Source organism: Rhinolophus sinicus, chromosome 16, assembly GCF_057876585.1.
Source record: "Rhinolophus sinicus isolate RSI-liver-muscle chromosome 16, RSI-T2T, whole genome shotgun sequence".
NCBI classification, from domain to species: domain Eukaryota; kingdom Metazoa; phylum Chordata; class Mammalia; order Chiroptera; family Rhinolophidae; genus Rhinolophus; species Rhinolophus sinicus.
The window spans coordinates 66,976,501-66,986,487 of NC_142516.1; the positions used below are offsets into that span (position 1 = coordinate 66,976,501).

Below are 9,987 nucleotides of genomic sequence, written 5' to 3' on the forward strand. Positions count from 1 at the left end.
AGCATACTGAGAAAAAGCATACCCTTTTAAAAGAAACACAGGGCCAAAATTTCCTTTTGGTGAGATTCTTTCCAAAGCAGATCTACTTCTGTATGCATACCTCACTTGTTCTCTACTCTTAGGTGTGCCAACCACCGCTGTCGTCTTCTGATTTACTATTTCCTTCAAGCTTTTCTCCAGATGTGCAAGTTTGGGGCCCATTACTTTACTATGTAGCCCATATCTTGCTCCACGTTACTCAGGCTATTAAGTACGGTGAGCTGACTAACCTTGTCAGAAGGTCCTCTTGCAAACTGAAACTCCCTCTTCCTCCCTCAGTGTAGACTCTTGATTGTTGGTACTAGACATTTGATCTTGACGGTCTTCTTTAGACTCATACAGTTTTCCTTAAATGACACTGGAGCTCAGGATCCTGAACCTTGAATGTTAAAATATGCCTGCTAGTCCTATCTTTTATGGCTATTTTTATGAACACTTAAATGGATTCTATTCATCTGAAATGTTGTGATCCTAAAATGTGTTCAGAAAGTGTGGTTAATAAAGCCAAGTTTTGTGGCAGGAGAAAGTCCACACAGTTCTCACATATTTAATCCATGTCTGAAGTTCTTTCACAAAGGAGGGAAACATTTCTTTGTTAGTGATTAAGGTAGAAAGTGTCAGAAAACAAAATGAAGCCTGGAATTGGGGTGAGAAGTTTGGGTGAAATCCATACATTCACTAGTGAGTATCGGTGCAACATTTCACAGAACTGGTCATAAGGGGCTTCTTCATTTCTGGAGAGGTCAGTGTTGGAACTGGAGAGTGGGCAGAGTCTGAGAAAATGGAGGAGCTGATTCTGTTCAATGGAAAGTGAAGTTCCCTCAGCCAAGACCTGTATTAATTGGCACTGGTCTGCCTGGGATTGGAGCAGCTTCTCATCAAGTGAAGGCAGACCATCATAGAGGGGCCATCTGCTCCATTTCCTCAGCAATGGCACTTGTTCAGTTCTTACCTTAGAACCTGCTCCTCTTGATAAGATAAACAATATGTTTGAAGCACCAGAGATGCTGTGCAGCTTAGCAGAGAAATGATGTTTTATGAAGTGTCATCCTGTGCAGCCATCTGGAGAGAATCACACTTGACCATCCTTGGGGACTATTCCATTTATCCCAGAGTTCTGATTCAACCCATTGAAAACTGTCCATTTTTTCTTAGTTTAAAGGGAGCATACTCCACTGCCCCTTTTCTTAGATGGAAAAAGGATTTTTCCCTACAGGGATTCATGGATAAAAGTCAGAATTACCGCAGATGAATTATTTAATGGAAATATGACATATAAAATGATAACGACTCATACCCTAACAAGAGCTCCTTGGAAACCTGTTTCCTGCCTCCTATAAACCATTAGAACTATGAAATACCCCACTGCAAGATTAGCTAGAAATTGAGTCAGGATAGATAAGGAAGTCATAAAAATGTTTACTTATGGGGGCCAGTTGGCTCAGTTGGTTAAAGTGCAGTGCTCGTAACACCCAGGTCGCCAGTTCAATTCCCACATGGGCCAGTGAGTTGCACCCTCCACAACTAGATTGAAAATAATGACTCCATAACTAGATTGAAAACAACAACTTGACTTGGAGCTGATGAGTCCTGGAAAAACACACTGTTCCCCAATATTACCCAATAAAAATTAAAGAAAAAAAAGAGAAAAAGTTTACTTATATGAGTCAGTAGCACATAATTTACAACATTTTAAAATTTCAATTAAAATGGCGTACTGAGAGAAAGACAATACTTAACACTGACAATATATCATGTCATTTTTAAAAAAAGTATTTATTTTTTTTCAGTTACAGTTGACATTCAATATTATTTTATATTAGTTTCAGGTGGACAGTATAGTGGTTAGACATTTACATAATTTATGCAGTGATTCTCCCCCATTTATCTTGTACCCACCTGGCATTATACATAGTTGTTGCAACATTACTGATTATATTCTCTGTGCATTCTACTTTACATCCCTGTGACTGTTTTGCAACTACCAATTTATTCTTTTTTTTTTTTTTTTTTTACCTCTTGCTGATGGAACATCTCACTTTTTAATTTTTCTGCAATAACATAATAGAAGCAGCAACCAAAAGGGGGAAAAAAGGATTAAATGGTAACACAGCTTGTGATGCCAGTACTATTATGCACTCTGACACTACAGATAATACTGAGGATATATATATATAAAATCTTCTTGTAGTTGATGCCACATCACCTTGTTTACACTATCCTTTGGAATATTTATAACATAAAGTTTGACTTTCACTATCCTGAGCTTGAGTTGTTTCTTTTTTTTTTTTTTTAATTTTTATTTATTTATTTATTTTTTAAATTAGTTTCAGGTGCACAAGACAAAGCAAAACTTAGACGTTTATCATTTATATCCTCACACTGTGTGAACCCCCCTTCCCCCATCCACTATCCCTCTGTACGTTCCCAAAACCTCTCACCTTCCCCTTATCCCCACCCCCCTGCCCCTCTAGCAACCCTCTGTTTTTCCTCCATGTTTCCAAAACTGTTTCTGATTAGTTCATTCACTTATTCTTTTCTTTAGATTCCGCATATAAGTGAGATCATATGGTATTTGTCTTTCTCTTTCTGACTTATTTCACTTAACATAATGTTCTCTAGGTCCATCCATGTTGTTGCAAATGGTAAAAGACAAATGCCATATTTTGTTCTTTAGATTCCACATATAAGGGAGATCATATGGCATTTGTCTTTCTCAGTCTAACTTGTTTCACTTAGCATAGTACCCTCTGGGTCCATCCCATATCGTGTAATTTTAATTCACTTCTGTATATGTTAATTTTTGAACAGATATTTTTTCACATAACCAAAATACCATTAATACGCCTAACAAAATTAACAATAATTCTCTAATAACTTAGAATACCCAGTCCATGTTAGAATTTCTTCAATGGTGTCAAAAATATGTTTTAGAGTTGATTTTCTCATATAAGGTCCATTCATCGATTGCATGCCATTGCTGTCTTTTACACATCTTCTTAAATATTAGCCTAGAACAGTCTTTCCTTTTTTCCTCACATGCCATCAACTTGCTGAAGAAATTTGCCCAGTTGTCCTGTAGAATCTTCTATATTCTGGATTTGTTTCTTGTGACATAATTTTACTTGCTCCTGCATGTTCTACATTATTTCAGAAATAATGTACATTTAAAAGCATGATTGGATCACATTAAATTTTTTTCTAAACCTCATAGATGATACTTTGTACTTCATATTGACATCTGGAGGCAAATAACATCTGATTTCTAATGTTTGGTAATGCTGAATGGTTATTGATCACTTCAACTCATCGTTTAATGTATGTTCATGACAATTGTTTGAAAACATTTTTGGTTAGATCTTGCAAAATAGTGAGTTTCTGATTCTACATTCCTCTCACATTTGTTAGCTATAATTATTCTATGTAAAAAAAAAAAAAAAAAAAGTGCCACTCATCCACTAGGTCAAAAGGGTATGATCGATGGTGGACTTGGTTTCAGCCTTTTCCCAAAGAACTTTCTTCCTTTCAGTGGGGAATGGAAATTGGAGACACCATCTGGAGTCTAAGGGCACTCATTGCTCTGACTTGCCATTGCTTGCAGGTCTTTTTAGTAGAGAGAACTTGTCAATATGTGTTTTCAAAACAAGACAGATAAAGTCCTTTTACATTAATATTTCTAACTCAATTTTAAGATATAGAGATTTTCACTTCTTGAACTTTTTTCTCTCAAACCAAAAATCCTTGTTCTCACTGACATTAACACAAATACTCTATCCTGCAACATCCTATAATAGTTTTAAAATAAAAATACTAATACTAGTACTAAAATTAAGTCTACAGAATAGAGTTTAAAATCTTCATTTGCCTAATTATGAATGAGAACTGAGCATTACTTACACACACACACACACACACACACACACACACACACACACACACACACACACCCTGATTTCTTTTTCTGTGCTTTCTCTTCATATCTTTTGCCATTGTTTTGTATTTGATACTTGATTGTTTCTTCTTAATTATGAGGAGTGCTTTAAATATTAGGGGTATCAAAACTCTACAAGTTGTAAACATTTTTTTCAGTTTACCATTTTTTATTTTTTGAAATGAATATAACGTCAGGATTTTGTTGTCTTTATAATGAAGCAAAAGATGGAGCTTAGAACTGGACCACTTGGCCCTTTCTCCTCGTATCTCCTCCCAATTCAAAATGTTTGCATCTCTTAATAGCCAGCATTCTTGTAGAACTGCTGTTGGGCTAACCATATTTAAGTCTCAGCACAATCTGCTTTGTAGTTTTAGCTTTTTCCCAGGAAATTTCCTTAGTCTGCTCACCATAATCATTCTGCTTGTTGTCACCATGACTCTTTCTAGGCATACAAAGAATCGTTGCCTTTCTTGTACTGTGTCACTTTGTGGGGTTGGTGCTTGCCACACACTTTATAGAAAGCCCCCTAGGTTTTAGGAATATTCACCATGTTTGGGGGAGTGCTATCAGCATGCAGAGAAAGTTCTTTTTTTTTTTTTTTTAACTCTGTATATTGTGTTTTATAACACAAAAATTTTGTTTCTAATTTTTATTTAGTCAAATTTATCAAGTTGGTTCCTATATCACTTTTTGATTTTGAATCAGAGAGAAGTTTTACCCCTAGCTTATAAAGGAGTCCATCCATGTTTTTTTCTACTATGCGGTTTCTTACACTGATCCCCTTGGTATTCATACAGGTGTATAGTGTGAAGAGCAGATTTCATTTTACTTTTTCCATATGGCTCCTCAGTTGGCAAAACACAGTTTCTTTTTAAAAAATCTATTTTAGACCTCCCTTTCTGGATAGGTTGGACTAGCTTGTATCTTCATAATACAAAATAGAAACAGTAGAATATAACTGATGATAATAATAATAATGCAAAATGAGTTGTTTGTAGGTATTGCTGAGCTATCCTGTCCTTCAGGACGTGAAGGGCCCAGTTACTGGAGAGCAGGGAAGTGCATTGTGATGAATCAAATATTCGTTGCCATCCTTACCGTTGAAGAATTGTACTGACGTGTAAGAGCCCAGGGCTGAGAGGCTGAGAAGCCAAGCATAAAGCAGACTAAAAGGTTGAGGAGATCTTGAGTTCATGATTTAATGAGTTTTGACAAATGTATCCTGTCTTGTAACCAACACTCAAACAAGATATAAAATATTTCATCACCCTGGAAAATTCCATTATGCTTCTTTTCAGTCAGTACTCTGAAGAAGCAACTACTGTTATGACTTCTTTCACCATAGTTTAGTTTTACCTGTTTTGGAATGGAATCATATAACATGCACTCATTTGTGTCTTTCTTATTTTGTTAAACATAACAGTTTATATGTTCATCCATGTTGTTTGTATCAGGATCCGTTTGGGTTTCAAATGGGGTAGTTCACTTTTGGGCAGTGGAGCTGTTATCCTAAACTATAACCCCGTGGCTTGGGTCATTGGGTACTTTGTATCCCTGCCTCACCTGTTTACCCTCCTACTGGGGTTAGACCTCTCTGTCCTTTGTGCCTCCACCTGACCTTATGAATCTTTCCCCCGAGATACTACAGTCTTTGTAGGCAGAGGCCTATGGCTTAAGCATTTTTTATCTCCAGGTTTAACAGAGTCTCTATTCCATGGTAGGTGGCCAGTATATGAAAGACTTGACTAAAATCCTGCTTTTAATGGATTGATCACCTGAAAGTATGGCACGGCCGCCCAACAGTCGGTTGCCTTTGAACCACCTCTCCTCCCGTGCTTTGAACAAACCCTCAAATGTGTTATCTTGGTTTGTTCTATTGGATCATTGCCTAACATTGTGAGGGGCAATCCAAGCATGGAGTCAGTTAAATAAAACTGCAAACTGAGTAGCATACTACTTGGCATTCATTAGTTGTTCAGTAAGTGAAGAGAGAGAAAGAAATGGGGAACTCAAACTCAGTCCTCTTTGGACCAGTCGTTGAAACCACAGAGGTTCCACTATGTCCTGCAGCCAAGCATAGTCAAACTATAAAACTATTCTTATTGTTTCAAAATTAAAGGAGATTTTGGTCGGCCGGTTGCTCAGTGGTTGGAGGGCAGTGCTCATAACACCAACGTCGCCGGTGCAATTCCCACATAGGCCAGTGAGCTGCGCCCTCCACAACTAGATTGAAAACAATGAGTTGACTTGGAGTTGAGCTGCGCCCCACACAACTAAATTGAAAACAACTTTACATGGAGCTGATGTGTCCTGGAAAAACACACTGTTCCCCAATTTAAAACAAAAAATTGTTTAAAAAAAACACAATTGCCATTTTTAAAAAGTTCATGCTATTTTATGTATTCTATCTCCATCAGAAAGTAAGTACCTTGCAGGAAAGAACTATGTCTTCCAGTACTTTTATCACTTGCCACAGGACCAAACTATGGTTTTATACACCCTGGACACTCAAACATGAAGAACGGGGTGGTAATGAGTGCAGAACAGAATAATGAAATAGATCTAATCCCTGAGGGGCTCAAGAACATACAATACCACATAAAAGCTTATAATAACTGTCACTCATGATAGCAGAGCAAAAGGCACAAAAAGATAAAAATCAAAGAGAACATCTGGATAAAAAGTGAGAGGAAGCAACAGAAGAGGAACTTTGCCATAAGAATGTTCTATAACTGTGAATTTCCAAACTCAAAGGAAAGGTTTAGAAAAATATATGAGGCTCCACTTGCAGGGAACTCAGTTTTCTTAGCAAGTGGATTCAGTAATTGGAATTTTTGTTCCTTATTTTCCTCTGGGAGTGTGTGGATGAGAATTAATTAATGTGGTAAAAATTTTGCAGTACCTTTGAAAATTGTAACTTCTTAAAGACCCAAATTGCACTACAATTGTGTAATTTGGGTGATAATATGAGAATGGGTAAAGAAGACGCAGACCTACCAGACCTGTGCCCTTTGAGGTTTCAGGCCCCAGACTTAAGATTATATAACTGGAGAAGGAATACAACGGAGGAAGATAAATATTACAGATTTATAACAGATGATTGTCAGCCTAATTGCATTGCTTTGTGCATAAACCACACCTGTTAGGCTACTGGGGCACCTTTCAAATTTGCATTCTCAAGTTGAATTCACCATCTGTAAGTCTCCATCCATTTCATTATTTTTTCTTATCTCTCATCTTTTCAGAAGTTGTTTAAATAACTATTGCTGAGTAATAAACCACTGAATAGGGTAATACAACTACTCTGTCATGCTCACAAATTCCGTGGATCAGAGAAAATACTACAACTAATGGCTTGTGTCTGCTCTACAATAGCTCAGGCTTCATATCACTGGGGGTGAGTAATACAGTGGGAACAAATACCTGGAGGCTTGGGTCCTTGCACATCTGATACCTGAGCTGGGGGAACTCAAAACTGGGCTCGGCTGAGAATGTCTCTTCAGTTTCTCTCAGCATTATAGTTGGGTGCTAAGAGGGAGAGTCTTGAGACCAAGCATGCCAAGAAAGCCAGGCAGAAGTTCCATGGTCTTTCTGGCCCAGCGCCACAAGTTTCATATCTTCACTTCTGCAATACTCTATCTTCAGAGCAGCCATAAGGACCTTAAGATTCTAGGGGAGGAAGAGGACATGGAACCAACCTCAATGGGAGAAGGGTCAAAGAATTTGAAGCCACAAAAAAAACAAAAAAGTAACCACCACATCTGTACATTAAAAAATAAATAAATAAAGATGGTATTTTTAAAGCAACATTTTCCAGACTTGCTCAAAAGAAAGGTTAGCATTTGTTTCTGGCCTTTTGGCTTTTAATAGTAATAAGCCCTTGGCTAATAGGATTCTGGGTTAGATTCTGCCAATGAGGCAGTTGCATATTTGGAAGTTGGAAGAGAGGCCATTTTTATTACCTGGCAACTGTGGGCAGATTGTACATCTCTGCCTCAGAGCTGGTCAGTTGAGTTCATTAGTGGAGATTTCCTTAAATGTCTACAGTTCCCTAATTTCCTAAAACCCAGCGTTTCCTCCCCCAAACTCTTTCCCCCAGCCCTTCCATCAGTCTGTGAGCATTAATTCCCTATATTAAGTTCCTTCTTATTTGAAATACATGTAGAAAATTACCTGTTTTCACGATAGGCCCTTTAAACTATATAATTCATTTACATATTTATATTTACATTGGATGGGAATTCTTTTGTAAATAGTTTCTGATGCTGGGATATATTCCATTTGATAATTGGAAAAACATACCTTTATTATATGGTGATAGCTAATTTTATTTACTCAATTACCTTATACTTAAGGTCTCCTAATAATTTAAAATAGGTAGAAAAATATGTTTTGCAACAAGTTAGTATTAATTTGCATCTGAGACAGTTTTTAATAATGAAAAGAAGGAAGAGAAGAAAACATTCTGACAATACCCCATTTGGGAGTAAAATGCCATGAATACAAGGAAAGCTTAAATAATTTAATAACCCTCAAAGGGATATGAACTACTCATGAAATACTACTCGTGGAATTCTGATATTTTAAGACATTTGAAATAGCAAAGAAGAAAATGTGTTCTAATTTAGCTTCTTTTGTCCTTTTTTGGTATTCTCTTCCAGTTTTAAGTTTTGATCAGAGCGTCTGTCTACATTACTCTTAGGGAAATAAATATCTATGACACTGCTCATCTATATTTATGGAACAGAAAGTGGTAATGAGATATTTCATGTATTTTGTCAATAAATGTATATTTAATATAAGATGCAAGAGCACTACTAAATCTATGGGAGTCAAAGACAGAAACTGCACTGTATTTGCTCCTGAAAATCACTCAGTAATTTCAAAGAAAATAAGAACAGGTTTTTAAAAGGTTATAGTCAAGCTTGAATGTAGCTGAGATTGGGGCAATACAAAAGATAATTTGGGGTAAATTTTCATGGTTTCTGACCACTTGAAGGAAGTTCCCAAAAGTAACATATTATTCTTGATCCTTTGTATATCAAGACCCCCCCACCCCCTCCACACACCACACACACACACACACACACACACACACACACACACACAGAGTCAAGACTGTTGAAATTTTTGTTATTTGGAATTTTCCAGGCAAATATCCCTTTGCTAGTTGAGACTGTTTAAGTTAAATTCAGGAACTCTGCTTTGATAGATATTATGCCTTGAATACTTGAGACTTTGATGTCAACTTATAGATAAATCTGATCCCAGAGCCTAGAAAGCAGGCATGTGTGTTTGTGTGTGTGTACATGAGTGATTCTCTTTTTTTTTTTAAAGTATAATTTCCATTTTATTTTTTCACCCAGAGAATATTTCTTCAGTCCTTAAGGACTTAGCTCCTTACATGGGCTTTGGTGGAGGTCGTGAGGCAGCACCCACAGGTCTAAATCGAGGTGGGGGTGTTCGGTCCTTCTGGGCTTCATAGGAATGATTCCTGACTACCTTGCTGTGAATGGCACAACTCACACAGTAATGTAATTTCACATACAGCTTGGGAAGTACATAGGCGTTGAAGATACTCGCTTCGGAAATGTCCCTAACGGCTGCAGCCTCTACTATGTTTCCAACGACGAACTTGTTAATGGCCTTGTGCTTGGGGAGGCATCAGGCACAGCTGGTGCAACGAATGGGCTTCATGTGGCCGCGGCCCTTTATGGCACGACCATTGTTCCTTCGTTTCTTGGTCATCTTGGAAGCGAGGACCCGAGAGAGGAGTTATATCTCTTAGTATGTTGACTGTACTGTGTCACCTGCTCCACCGGTGAAAACACAGGGTTATTATTGGATGTGGGTCGCCTAGACCACTTGGGTGCACTTTGCTGCTTGACCATATTCATAATCTCTGCTAATTTCTGTGCTAATGAATGCTTTCGATCACTGAAGGCATTGAACAAAGGTTAGAAAAATTCTGCATTGCTCTGAAATAAATTCCAAATTCATGCTTGTGGATTGGT

At 37.4% G+C, this 9,987-nt stretch overlaps 2 pseudogenes; both read right to left on the reverse strand.

The window, feature by feature from the left end:
• Window positions 1–4,204: 4,204 nt before the first annotated feature.
• On the reverse strand, window positions 4,205–4,523 carry LOC109458614 (large ribosomal subunit protein eL42-like; annotated as a pseudogene).
• Window positions 4,524–9,251: 4,728 nt separating this feature from the next.
• LOC109458613 (small ribosomal subunit protein eS26 pseudogene) lies at window positions 9,252–9,721 on the reverse strand (annotated as a pseudogene).
• Between the last annotated feature and the right edge of the window lie 266 nt (window positions 9,722–9,987).